Genomic DNA, 14,578 nt, shown 5'->3' with positions numbered 1-14,578 from the left:
ATCGGTGACGTCACTCGCTCTGAGACCTTGAAGTAGTTGTTCCCCCCTTAAGGGGTCCTTAAGGGTATAGGTAGCCTTGCTCATTCCTGATTAATTTAGGATTTTAGAAAAATATAACAGAGTTGACCAAATCAACGGACACATCTTGTAGGAATCACAGTTTTGAAAGAAATATTATTTAAAGTCACAGGGGGCTATTGCAAGAAACTACAATGATCATTGTTCAGTTAATATCCATTATTGTCCGTTTTTAGAATTTTTAACACTTTTTTTTTGATAATTTGAAATTGGGATCCTTTGCTCCAGACAATGGCTTTTCCAGGCATAGAGCCAACATGGAACTGAATAATATTCAAAGTATTTTAAAAATTCCCCTAAAAGTACAGAGCCTTTAGAAAGTAGTCAGTCCCCTTGACTTATTCCACATTTTTCTGGTGTTACAGCCTGAATTCAAAATAGATTAATCATCTGTTTTTCTCTCACCCATCTACACACAATACCACATAATAACAAAGTGAAGACATGTTTTTTAAATTTAGTTATTTTAGCAAATGTATTGAAAATGAAATACAGAAATATCTAATTTATTTCATCAACCCTGGTTGACAGAATGCCAAGAGTTTGCAAAGCTGTCATCAAGGCAAAGGGCGGCCACTTTGAAGAATATAAAACATAAAATATATTTTAATTTAACACTTTTTTACTTACTACATGATTCCATATGTGTTATTTCATAGTTTTGATATCTTCACTATTATCCTACAATGTAGAAAATAGTAAAAAAATACAGAAAAACCCTGGAATGAGTAGGTGTGTCCAAACTTTGGACTGGTGCTATAAGTGTTCACTCCCATAAGTCGATACATGTTAGAATCACCTTTGGCAGCGATTACAGCTGTTGAGTCTTTCTGGGTGAGTCTCTAAGAGCTTTGCACACCTGGATTGTGTGACATTTGCTCATTAATCTTTTAAAAATTCTTCAAACTCGGTCAAATTGGTTGTGGATCATTGCTAGACAACTATTTTCAGGTCTTGCAGGTGTATCTGACGTGTACAGGTGTATCTGAGGTTTTACTGGATGGGATAACACCAGTCACAGGTGTATCTGACATGTACAGGTGTATCTGAGGTTTTACTGGGTGGGATAACACCAGTCACAGGTGTATCTGAGGTTTTACTGGATGGGATAACACCAGTCACAGGTGTATCTGAGGTTTTACTGGATGGGATAACACCAGTCACAGGTGTATCTGATGTGTACAGGTGTATCTGAGGTTTTACTGGATGGGATAACACCAGTCACAGGTGTATCTGAGGTTTTACTGGATGGGATAACACCAGTCACAGGTGTATCTGATGTGTACAGGTGTATCTGAGGTTTTACTGGATGGGATAACACCAGTCACAGTTGTATCTGAGGTTTTACTGGATGGGATAACACCAGTCACAGGTGTATCTGAGGTTTTACTGGATGGGATAACACCAGTCACAGGTGTATCTGAGGTTTTAGGGTTGTACCTACAGGTGGGCTGTGGTCTCTGTTTACACTACAGGACCAGAAGTATGTGGACACCTGCTCTTCGAACATCTCATTCCAAAATTATGGGCTTTCATTTGCAGTTGGTCCCCCCTTTGCTGATATAACAGCCTCCACTCTTCTGGGAAGGCTTTCCCCTAGATGTTGGAACATTGCTGCGGAGACTTGCTTCCATTCAGCCACAAGAGCATTAGTGAGGTTGGGCATTGATGTTGGGCGATTAGGCCTGGTGTTCGATGGGGTTGAGGTCAGGGCTCTGTGCAGGCCAGTCAAGTTCTTCCATGCCGATCGCAACAAACCATTTTCGCATGGACCTCGCTTTCTGAACGGGGACATTGTCATGCTGAAACAGGAAAAGGCCTTCCCCAAACTGTTACCACAAAGTTGGAAGCACAGAATCGTCTAGAATGTCATCGTATGCTGTAGCGTTAAGATTTCCCTTCACTGGAACGAAGGGACCCGAATCATGAAAAACATCCCCAGACCATTATTCCGCCTCCACCAAACTTTACAGTTGGCTATGCATTGGAGCAGGTAGCGTTCTCCTGGCATTCGCCAAACCCAGATTCGTCCGTCGGACTGCCAGATAGTGAAGCGTGGTTCATCCCTCCAGAGAACCCGTTTACACTGCTCCAGAGTCCAATTGCTTCACACCACTCCAGCCAACGCATGGCATTGTGTGCAGCTGCTCAGCCATGGAAACCCATTTCATGAAGCTCCCGACGAACAGTTATTGTGCTGATGTTGCTTCCAGAGGCAGTTTGGAACTCTGTAGTGAGTGTTGCAACAGAGGACAGAAGATTTTTTACTCGTGTGGCCTACCACTTCACGGCTGAGCCGTTGTTGCTCCAAGACGTTCCCACTTCATAATAACAGCAATTACAGTTGACCGGGGGGCAGCTCTAGCAGGGCAGAAATGTGACAAACTGACTTGTTGGAAACGTGGCATCCTATGACGATGCCACACAGTCACCGAGCTCTTCAGTAAGACCATTACACTGCCAATGTTTGTCTATGGAGATTGCATGGCCGTGTGCTCCATTTTATACACCTGTCATCAACGGGTGAAGCTGAAATAGCCGAATCCACTAATTTCAAGGGGTGTCCACATACTTTTGTATATATAGTGTCATTACCTATCTGTACTATTAGCCAGGGTTAGGGCTCACCAAGTAATTTGGTTAAAGTTTGAATATTCAAGCTGCCTTCCTTCCTTTGGACAGATGACACTTGTTTTCTTTACTTTATTGGTCAATGGATTACAGTGTGCTTTTCTTCTACACTGAGAGAGAGACCCGGTGTTAACACTGAGAGAGACCTGGTGTTAATACTGAGAGACCTGGTGTTAATACTGAGAGAGACCTGGTGTTAATACTGAGAGACCTGGTGTTAACACTGAGAGAGACCTGGTGTTAATACTGAGAGAGACCTGGTGTTAATACTGAGAGAGACCTGGTGTTAATACTGAGAGACCTGGTGTTAACACTGAGAGAGACCTGGTGTTAATACTGAGAGAGACCTAGTGTTAATACTGAGAGAGACCTGGTGTTAATACTGAGAGAGAGACCTGGTGTTAATACTGAGAGAGACCTGGTGTTAATACTGAGAGAGACCTGGTGTTAATACTGAGAGAGACCTGGTGTTAATACTGAGAGAGACCTGGTGTTAATACTGAGAGAGACCTGGTGTTAATACTGAGAGAGACCTGGTGTTAATACTGAGAGAGACCTGGTGTTAATACTGAGAGAGATACCTGGTGTTAATACTGAGAGAGACCTGGTGTTAATACTGAGAGAGACCTGGTGTTAATACTGAGAGAGACCTGGTGTTAATACTGAGAGAGACCTGGTGTTAATACTGAGAGACCTGGTGTTAATACTGAGAGAGACCTGGTGTTAATACTGAGAGAGACCTGGTGTTAACACTGAGAGAGAGACCTGGTGTTAATACTGAGAGAGAGACCTGGTGTTAATACTGAGAGACCTGGTGTTAATACTGAGAGAGACGTGGTGTTAATACTGAGAGAGACCTGGTGTTAATACTGAGAGAGAGACCTGGTGTTAATACTGAGAGAGACCTGGTGTTAATACTGAGAGACCTGGTGTTAATACTGAGAGAGAGACCTGGTGTTAATACTGAGAGACCTGGTGTTAATACTGAGAGAGACCCGGTGTTAATACTGAGAGAGAGACCTGGTGTTAATACTGAGAGAGACCTGCTGTTAATACTGAGAGAGACCTGGTGTTAATACTGAGAGAGAGACCTGGTGTTAATACTGAGAGAGAGACCTGGTGTTAATACTGAGAGACCTGGTGTTAATACTGAGAGAGACCTGGTGTTAATACTGAGAGAGACATGGTGTTAACACTGAGAGAGAGACCTGGTGTTAATACTGAGAGAGAGACCTGGTGTTAATACTGAGAGACCTGGTGTTAATACTGAGAGAGACGTGGTGTTAATACTGAGAGAGACCTGGTGTTAATACTGAGAGACCTGGTGTTAATACTGAGAGACCTGGTGTTAATACTGAGAGAGAGACCTGGTGTTAATACTGAGAGACCTGGTGTTAATACTGAGAGAGACCCGGTGTTAATACTGAGAGAGAGACCTGGTGTTAATACTGAGAGACCTGGTGTTAATACTGAGAGAGACCTGGTGTTAATACTGAGAGAGAGACCTGGTGTTAATACTGAGAGAGACCTGGTGTTAATACTGAGAGAGACCTGGTGTTAATACTGAGAGAGACCTGGTGTTAATACTGAGAGAGAGACCTGGTGTTAATACTGAGAGAGAGACCTGGTGTTAATACTGAGAGAGAGACCTGGTGTTAATACTGAGAGACCTGGTGTTAATACTGAGAGAGACCCGGTGTTAATACTGAGAGAGAGACCTGGTGTTAATACTGAGAGACCTGGTGTTAATACTGAGAGAGACCTGGTGTTAATACTGAGAGAGAGACCTGGTGTTAATACTGAGAGAGACCTGGTGTTAATACTGAGAGACCTGGTGTTAATACTGAGAGAGACCTGGTGTTAATACTGAGAGAGACCTGGTGTTAATACTGAGAGAGACCTGGTGTTAATACTGAGAGACCTGGTGTTAATACTGAGAGAGACCTGGTGTTAATACTGAGAGAGACCTGGTGTTAATACTGAGAGAGAGACCTGGTGTTAATACTGAGAGAGACTTGGTGTTAATACTGAGAGAGACCTGGTGTTAATACTGAGAGAGAGACCTGGTGTTAATACTGAGAGACCTGGTGTTAATACTGAGAGAGACCTGGTGTTAATACTGAGAGAGAGACCTGGTGTTAATACTGAGAGAGACCTGGTGATAATACTGAGAGAGACCTGGTGTTAATACTGAGAGAGAGAGAGAGAGACCTGGTGTTAATACTGAGAGAGAGACCTGGTGTTAATACTGAGAGAGACCTGGTGTTAATACTGAGAGAGACCTGGTGTTAATACTGAGAGAGACATGGTGTTAATACTGAGAGAGAGACCTGGTGTTAATACTGAGAGAGACCTGGTGTTAATACTGAGAGAGAGACCTGGTGTTAATACTGAGAGAGAGACCTGGTGTTAATACTGAGAGAGACCTGGTGTTAATACTGAGAGAGACCTGGTGTTAATACTGAGAGAGAGACCTGGTGTTAATACTGAGAGAGAGAGAGAGACCTGGTGTTAATACTGAGAGAGACCTGGTGTTAATACTGAGAGAGAGACCTGGTGTTAATACTGAGAGAGACCTGGTGTTAATACTGAGAGAGACCTGGTGTTAATACTGAGAGAGAGACCTGGTGTTAATACTGAGAGAGAGAGAGAGAGACCTGGTGTTAATACTGAGAGAGAGACCTGGTGTTAATACTGAGAGAGACCTGGTGTTAATACTGAGAGAGACCTGGTGTTAATACTGAGAGAGAGACCTGGTGTTAATACTGAGAGAGAGACCTGGTGTTAATACTGAGAGAGACCTGGTGATAATACTGAGAGAGACCTGGTGTTAATACTGAGAGAGAGAGAGAGAGACCTGGTGTTAATACTGAGAGAGAGACCTGGTGTTAATACTGAGAGAGACCTGGTGTTAATACTGAGAGAGACCTGGTGTTAATACTGAGAGAGACATGGTGTTAATACTGAGAGAGAGACCTGGTGTTAATACTGAGAGAGACCTGGTGTTAATACTGAGAGAGAGACCTGGTGTTAATACTGAGAGAGAGACCTGGTGTTAATACTGAGAGAGACCTGGTGTTAATACTGAGAGAGACCTGGTGTTAATACTGAGAGAGAGACCTGGTGTTAATACTGAGAGAGAGAGAGAGACCTGGTGTTAATACTGAGAGAGACCTGGTGTTAATACTGAGAGAGAGACCTGGTGTTAATACTGAGAGAGACCTGGTGTTAATACTGAGAGAGACCTGGTGTTAATACTGAGAGAGAGACCTGGTGTTAATACTGAGAGAGAGAGAGAGAGACCTGGTGTTAATACTGAGAGAGAGACCTGGTGTTAATACTGAGAGAGACCTGGTGTTAATACTGAGAGAGACCTGGTGTTAATACTGAGAGAGACCTGGTGTTAATACTGAGAGAGAGAGAGAGACCTGGTGTTAATACTGAGAGAGAGACCTGGTGTTAATACTGAGAGAGACCTGGTGTTAATACTGAGAGAGACCTGGTGTTAATACTGAGAGAGACCTGGTGTTAATACTGAGAGAGAGACCTGGTGTTAATACTGAGAGAGAGAGACCTGGTGTTAATACTGAGAGAGAGACCTGGTGTTAATACTGAGAGACCTGGTGTTAATACTGAGAGAGACCTGGTGTTAATACTGAGAGAGACCTGGTGTTAATACTGAGAGAGACCTGGTGTTAATACTGAGAGAGACCTGGTGTTAATACTGAGAGAGACCTGGTGTTAATACTGAGAGAGACCTGGTGTTAATACTGAGAGAGACCTGGTGTTAATACTGAGAGAGACCTGGTGTTAATACTGAGAGAGACCTGGTGTTAATACTGAGAGAGACCTGGTGTTAATACTGAGAGAGACCTGGTGTTAATACTGAGAGAGACCCGGTGTTAATACTGAGAGAGACCCGGTGTTAATACTGAGAGAGACCCGGTGTTAATACTGAGAGAGACCCGGTGTTAATACTGAGAGAGACCTGGTGTTAATACTGAGAGAGACCTGGTGTTAATACTGAGAGAGACCTGGTGTTAATACTGAGAGAGACCTGGTGTTAATACTGAGAGAGACCTGGTGTTAATACTGAGAGAGACCTGGTGTTAATACTGAGAGAGACCTGGTGTTAATACTGAGAGAGACCTGGTGTTAATACTGAGAGAGACCCGGTGTTAATACTGAGAGAGACCCGGTGTTAATACTGAGAGAGACCCGGTGTTAATACTGAGAGAGACCTGGTGTTAATACTGAGAGAGACCTGGTGTTAATACTGAGAGAGACCTGGTGTTAATACTGAGAGAGACCTGGTGTTAATACTGAGAGAGACCTGGTGTTAATACTGAGAGAGAGACCTGGTGTTAATACTGAGAGAGACCCGGTGTTAATACTGAGAGAGACCCGGTGTTAATACTGAGAGAGACCTGGTGTTAATACTGAGAGAGACCCGGTGTTAATACTGAGAGAGACCGGGTGTTAATACTGAGAGAGACCTGGTGTTAATACTGAGAGAGACCTGGTGTTTGTGCATGTAGCCCAGGCCTCTCAGAGTAATTTCAAGCTTTACTGTGAAAGAATACAGACTGAGTACACTATCAAGTAGATGTTGTGTAAGTAGACTGATCTAGAGGAGACCAACGGTCATATTATGTTTCCCTTACGCTGTCATATGTCTGGATAATTTACTGATAATCAAATGAAATGTCCTTATAATGCTATTTGCTCAAATAACACTGTGTGTGTAAGGGATTTCTTCCATTGACGGAGAGTCGGACCAAAATGCGGCGTGTCTATTGCAATCCATGTTTAATGAAGTAACACACTAAACACAAACACTATCAAAACAATAAACTTAACGAAAACCGAAACAGCCTATACTTGTGTAACCTAACACAGAACAATGACATCAGGACACTAAGGACAGAGGGGCGGCAGCAGCTCGGGACAGAGGGGCGGCAGCAGCTCGGGACAGAGGGACGGCTGCTCGGGACAGAGGGACGGCTGCTCGGGACAGAGGGGCGGCTGCTCGGGACAGAGGGGCGGCTGCTCGGGACAGAGGGGCGGCTGCTCGGGACAGAGGGACGGCAGCAGCTTGGGACAGAGGGGCGACAGCTGCTCTGGACAGAGGGGCAGCTGCTCGGGCGGCCCCTGGCTGCCTGACGGCACTGGCGGCCCCTGGCTTACTGGCGGCCCCTGGCTTACTGGCGGCCCCTGGCTTACTGGCGGCACTGGCGGCCCCTGGCTGACTGGCGGCACTGGCGGCCCCTGGCTGACTGGCGGCACTGGCGGCCCCTGGCTGACTGGCGGCACTGGCGGCCCCTGGCTGACTGGCGGCACTGGCGGCCCCTGGCTGACTGGCGGCACTGGCGGCCCCTGGCTGACTGGCGGCACTGGCGGCCCCTGGCTGACGGGCGGCACTGGCGGCCCCTGGCTGACGGGCGGCACTGGCGGCGCTGGGCAGACGGGCGGCACTGGCGGCGCTGGAGAGGAGGAAGGCTCTGGAACCGCCGGACTGACGGGCGACACTGGCGGCGCTGGGCAGACGGGCGGCGTTGGCGGCGCTGGGCTGACGAGCGGCACTGGCGGCCCCTGGCTTACTGGCGGCCCCTGGCTGACTGGCGGCACTGGCGGCCCCTGGCTTACTGGCGGCACTGGCGGCCCCTGGCTGACTGGCGGCACTGGCGGCCCCTGGCTGACTGGCGGCCCCTGGCTGACTGGCGGCACTGGCGGCCCCTGGCTGACTGGCGGCACTGGCGGCCCCTGGCTGACTGGCGGCACTGGCGGCCCCTGGCTGACTGGCGGCACTGGCGGCCCCTGGCTGACTGGCGGCACTGGCGGCCCCTGGCTGACTGGCGGCACCTGGCTGACGGGCGGCACTGGCGGCCCCTGGCTGACGGGCGGCACTGGCGGCCCCTGGCAGACGGGCGGCACTGGCGGCTCCTGGCAGACGGGCGGCACTGGCGGCTCCTGGCAGACGGGCGGCACTGGCGGCGCTGGGCAGACGGGCGGCACTGGCGGCGCTGGGCAGACGGGCGGCGTTGGCGGCCTGATGCGTGGTGCTGGCACTGGTGGTACTGGGCCGAGGACACGCACAGGAAGCCTGGTGCGGGGAGCTGCTACCGGAGGGCTGGGGTGTGGAGGTGGCACAGGATGGGTTAGACCGTGAAGGCGTACTGGAGATCTTGAGAGCGGTGCTGGCACAGGACGTGCAAGGCTAGGGAGGTGCACAGGAGGCCTGGTACGTGAGACTGGCACCATCTTCACCAGCCGACTAACACGCACCTCAGGACGAGTATGGAGCGCTGACCCAGGTGCCATCAAATCCCCGACACGCTCCGTCGGGCGAATTCCATGTTTAAAACACCAACACAGCAACTCCCTCATTTCTCTCTCCTCCAATTTCCCCATTAACTCCTTCACAGTCTCTGTTTCGCTCACCTCCAACACCGGCTCTGGTTCTGGTCTCCTCCTTGGCTCCTCACGATAAACAGGGAGAGTTGGCTCAGGTCTGGCTCCTGACTCTGCCACACTCTCCCTGAGCCCCCCCCCAAGAAATTTTTGGGGCTGACTATGGGGCCTCCGTCCGCGCCGCCTTGCTTGCTTCGCAAACTCCATTCTCCTATATCCTTCCGCGCACTGCTCCATCGAATCCCAGGCGGGCTCCGGCACTCTCCCTGGGTCGACCGCCCACCTGTCTATCTCCTCCCAAGAAGTATAGTCCATACTGTACTCCACTTTGGGCTGTTCTTGCCTGTTGACACGCTGCTTGGTCCTGTTGTGGTGGGTGATTCTGTAAGGGCGTTCGTCTGTAGGAGGAAGAGAAGCGGACCAAAGCGCAGCGTGGTGGTTATTCATGTTTTAATAAATCGCTACACATGAACAAACTAACAAAAACAAGAAATGTGAAAACGCAAAACAGTCCTATCCTGTGACACCAAACACAGTGACAGGAACAATCACCCACAAACACACAGTGAAACCCAGGCTACCTAAATATGATTCTCAATCAGAGACAACTAATGACACCTGCCTCTGATTGAGAACCATACTAGGCCGAAAACATAGAAATACCCAAAACATAGAAAAACAAACATAGACTGCCCACCCAACTCACGCCCTGACCATACTAAATAAATACAAAACAACGGAAATAAAGGTCAGAACGTGACAGTGTGAAAGTGTGTGTTCGTCTGAAATACAGATGGAGGATCTTCATTTGATCACTCTTTTGTTGCTGACAAGTTTCCTGTAGAGCAGGAAATTCAAACTTGTAGTATATTCAAGGGTTAAAAGGGTTTCTAAAGTGTGTAATGTCCATTAGTTATAATCCACATAATAACTCACATTTCCTGTTGCTGCAGGATTATTTTCCTGCTACAGCAAACTGGCTCAAATTAAGATCCTATCTATATGCACCAGGTCTGAACAGCAACATAGAATGTGTTTAGTTAGGATCAGACAGACGGACGGACGGATGGACGGACGGACGGACGGGCGGACGGGCGGGCGGACAGACAGACAGACAGACAGAGCTCAGACAGACAGACAGACAGACAGACAGACAGAGCTCAGGCAGACAGAGCTCAGGCAGACAGAGCTCAGACAGACAGGCAGACAGACAGACAGACAGAGCTCAGACAGACAGACAGACAGACAGGCAGACAGAGCTCAGACAGACAGAGCTCAGACAGACAGAGCTCAGACAGACAGCTCAGTTGTGAGCTTAGCCGTGATTTTGGTGAAAGGGGTTCAGTTGATTAAGTAGTTGTTCACCAGCCAAGGGGATAGAAGGGTTGCACACAGCGGGTGAGACGTAAACAAGGTTGAGACGTAGAGCTCCCATTGGCTGTCTTTATCCAGTGATGTTTTGTTTCTAGAGTCGGAAGGAAAAACTCCTGTCCCCTTCATAAAGGTCTTTATCAAGGGATGTTTTGTTTCTATAGTCGGAAGGAAAAACTCCTGTCCCCTTCATAAAGGTCTTTATCCAGTGATGTTTTGTTTCTATAGTCGGAAAGAAAAACTCCAGATCCAAATAAATGTCCCTTTTCCTGAAGCGTTTTATTTGTGTCATTATCATAATGATCATCATGTAGGCATTACTCATTCTGAAGCACAGAGCATCCATGTCAATGATCAACCGGACTTAATGCTGACGGGCTGTATTCCCTGAAAACCACCAGACCTACAGTACATGACCCTAACAGCTCTTCCTGTCAACAACCAGACCTACAGTACATGACCCTAACAGCTCTTCCTGTCAACCACCAGACCTACAGTACATGACCCTAACAGCTCTTCCTGTCAACCACCAGACCTACAGTACATGACCCTAACAGCTCTTCCTGTCAACCACCAGACCTACAGTACATGACCCTAACAGCTCTCTATGGTCATTCAGAAGGTTATACCAAACCAGAATATAAATGCAACATGACAAGTTCCATGTTTCATGAGCTGAAATAAAAGATCCCAGAAATGTTCCATACAGACAAAAAGCTTATTTCACTCACATGTTGTGCACACATTTGTTTACATCCCTGTTAGTGAGCATTTCTCCTTTGCCAAGATAAGCCATCCTCCTGACACGTGGGCATATCCAGAAGCTGATTAAACAGCATGGTCATTACACAGGTGCACCTTGTGCTGGGGGATAATAAAAGGCAACTCTAAAATGTGCAGTTTTGTCACACAACACAATGCCACAGATGTCTCAAGTTGAGGGAGCGTGCATTTGGCATGCTGGCTCTAGGAATGTCCACCAGAGCTGTTGCCAGAGAATTGAATGTTCATTTCTCTACCATAAGCCTTCTCTAAAGTCGAATTTGTCAGTACGTCCAACCGGCCTCAGACCATGTGTCACCATGCCAGGCCAGGACCTCCACATCCAGCTTATTCACCTGCAATAGCAGCCACCTGGACAGCTGATGGAACTGTGATCATCTGAGACCAGCCACCTGGACAGAATCTCTACGCAAACTGTCAGAATCCGTCTCTTGGGAAGCTAATCTGTGTTCGTCGTCCTCACCAGGATCTTGACCGGACTGCCGTTCAGCGTTGTAACCGACTTCAGTGGGTGAATACTTACCAACGTGTACGACAGCGCGTTCCAGTTCCCACCAATAACCAGCAACTTCACACTGTAAATACTTACCCACTGGCAGGTTGGAGAAGTGTGCTCTTCACGGATTAATCCCGGTTTCAACTGTACCGGGCAGATGGCAGACGACGTGTACGGCATTGTTTGGACGAACACAATTGCATTTTTAATCTATGGCAATTTTAATGCACAGAGACGAGATCCTGAGGCCCATTGTCGTGTCATTCATCCGCCGCCATCACCTCATGTTTCAGTATGATAATGCACAGCCCCATGTCTCAAATCGGTACACAATTCCTGGAAACTGTAAATGTCCCAGTTCTTCCATGGCCTGCATACTCACCAGACATGTCACCCATTGAGCATGTTTGGGATGCTCTGGATCGATGTGTACGACAGCGTGTTCCAGTTCTCGCCAATATCCAGCGACTTCACATAGGCATTGAAGAGGAGTGGAACAACATTCCACAGGCCACAATCAACAGCCTGATCAACTCTATGTGAAGGAGATGTGTTGCGCTGCATGAGGCAAATGGTGGTCACCAGATACTGACTGGGTTTCTGATCTACGTCCCTACTTTTTTATTAAGGTATCTGTGACCAACAGAAGCATATCTGTATTCCCAGTCAAATATATAGATTAGAGACTAATGAATTTCCATATATGAATATTTTTAACTCTGTAAAATCGGAGAAAGGGTTTAATGTTGCACTTCTATTGTTGTTCATTGTAGACATTGTAGTCAGACAGACAGTCAGTCAGTCAGACAGTCAGACAGTCAATCAGTCAGTCAGACAGACAGTCAGTCAGACAGTTAGAAAGACAGTCAGTCAGACAGTCAGTCAGACAGACAGTCAGTCAGACAGACAGTCAGTCACGCAGTCAAACAGACAGACAGAAAGTCAGTCAGTCACGCATTAAGTCAGTCAGTCACGCAGTAAGACAGTCAAACAGACAGACAGACAGTCAGTCAGTCACGCAGTAAGACAGTCGGTCACGCAGTCAGACAGTCAGTCAGACAGACAGAAAGTCAGTCAGTCAGTCACGCAGTAAGACAGTCGGTCAATGAATGATCAGATTCACCTGAACTTCCTTCATCTTGGCTGGGCAAATTAACACAGCATCTGTCACGTCAGCATGGCATTGCACATCTAGGTCAGCCATTTGAAATATTCCATGGTTTTCTCATGAGAAGAAGCAACAAAATTCCTTAAACAAGTTATATCGGTATTCAGTTAGTTATATACAGTATTCAGTTAGTTAGATTATATATATAATCCTTCGGATTAGTGGATTCAGCTATTTCAGGCTCACCCGTTGCTGACAGGTGTATAAAATCGAGCACACCGCCATGCAATCTCCATAGACAAACATTGGCAATAGAATGGTCTTACTGAAGAGCTCAGTGACTTTGGCACAGTCATAGGATGGCACCTTTCCAACAAGTCAGTTCATCAAATTTCCGCCCTGCTAGAGCTGCCCCCCGGTCAACTGTAAGTGCTGTTACTGTGAAGTGGAAACGTCTTGGAGCAACAACGGCTCAGCCTGCGAAGTGGTAGACCACACAAGCTCACAGAACGGGACTGCACTGAGTGGGACGGCGCTGAGCGGGACAGCGCCGAAGCGCATAGCGAATAAAAATCGTCTGTCATGTTTCGGGCCTCAACCCCATTGAACACCTTTGGGATGAATTGGAACGCCGACTGCGAGCCAGGCCTTAATCACCCAACATCAGTTCCCGACCTCACTAACGCTCTTGTGGCTGAACGGAAGCAAGAAAATAACTCCCCAAATACAGGTGTGCCAAGTGTTGTGTCTTTGGCTATGAAGGATTAAGTGATATGACATGCAATTCTATAAAATCCTTTCTCTGTAATTAATATCACCTGATTGAGCTAATCATGTAAATGTAATTAACTAGAGAGTCGGGGCACCACAAAATAATATTTATAGAGCTGTTATCTTCCGAATAAACTCTTAAAGACCTAATAATATTTTACATCAATAGCAGTCAATATCAATCGTCACCTTAATTCAGTCAGACAGTAATTCAGTAATTACCAGTACTGAGTCGAGGGGTACGAGGTATTTGAGGCAGATATGCACATACAGTGCATTTGGGAAGTATTCAGACCCCTTGACTTTTCCCCATTTTGTTATGTTATAACCTTATTCTAAAATGGATGAAATTGGTTTTCCCCCTCATCAATCTACACACTATACCCCATAATGACAAAGCAAAAACAGGTTTTTAGAAAATGACCCTATATATATAGCCGTGTTATTACCTCATACCCTGCACATCGACTCAGTACTGGTACCCTGTATATATAGCCATGTTATTACCTCATACCCTGCACATCGACTCAGTACTGGTACCCTGTATATATAACCATGTTATCACCTCATACCCTGCACATCGACTCAGTACTGGTATCCTGTATATATAGCCATGTTATTACCGCATACCCTGTACATCGACTCAGTACTGGTACCCTGTATATATAGCCATGTTATTACCTCATACCCCGTACATCGACTCAGTACTGGTACCCTGTATATATAGCCATGTTATTACCTCATACCCTGTACATCGACTCAGTACTGGTACCCTGTATATATAGCCATGTTATTACCTCATACTCTGTACATCGACTCAGTACTGGTACCCTGTATATATAGCCAAGTTATTACCTCGTACCCCTGCACATCGACTCAGTACTGGTACCCTGTGTATATAACCAAGTTATTACCTCGTACCCCTGCAC

The 14,578-nt window shown here is 46.9% G+C and overlaps 1 protein-coding gene across 1 annotated transcript in view; it reads left to right on the top strand.

The window, feature by feature from the left end:
• Positions 1-14,578, top strand: part of LOC139387117 (GIPC PDZ domain containing family, member 2) — a 44,850-nt gene that overhangs the window by 2,798 nt on the left and 27,474 nt on the right. The gene's annotated exons all lie outside the window — the stretch shown is intronic.

Source organism: Oncorhynchus clarkii, chromosome 28 (assembly GCF_045791955.1).
Source record: "Oncorhynchus clarkii lewisi isolate Uvic-CL-2024 chromosome 28, UVic_Ocla_1.0, whole genome shotgun sequence".
In the NCBI taxonomy this organism is placed as follows: domain Eukaryota; kingdom Metazoa; phylum Chordata; class Actinopteri; order Salmoniformes; family Salmonidae; genus Oncorhynchus; species Oncorhynchus clarkii.
This window is presented reverse-complemented; position numbering and strand designations above follow the sequence as displayed.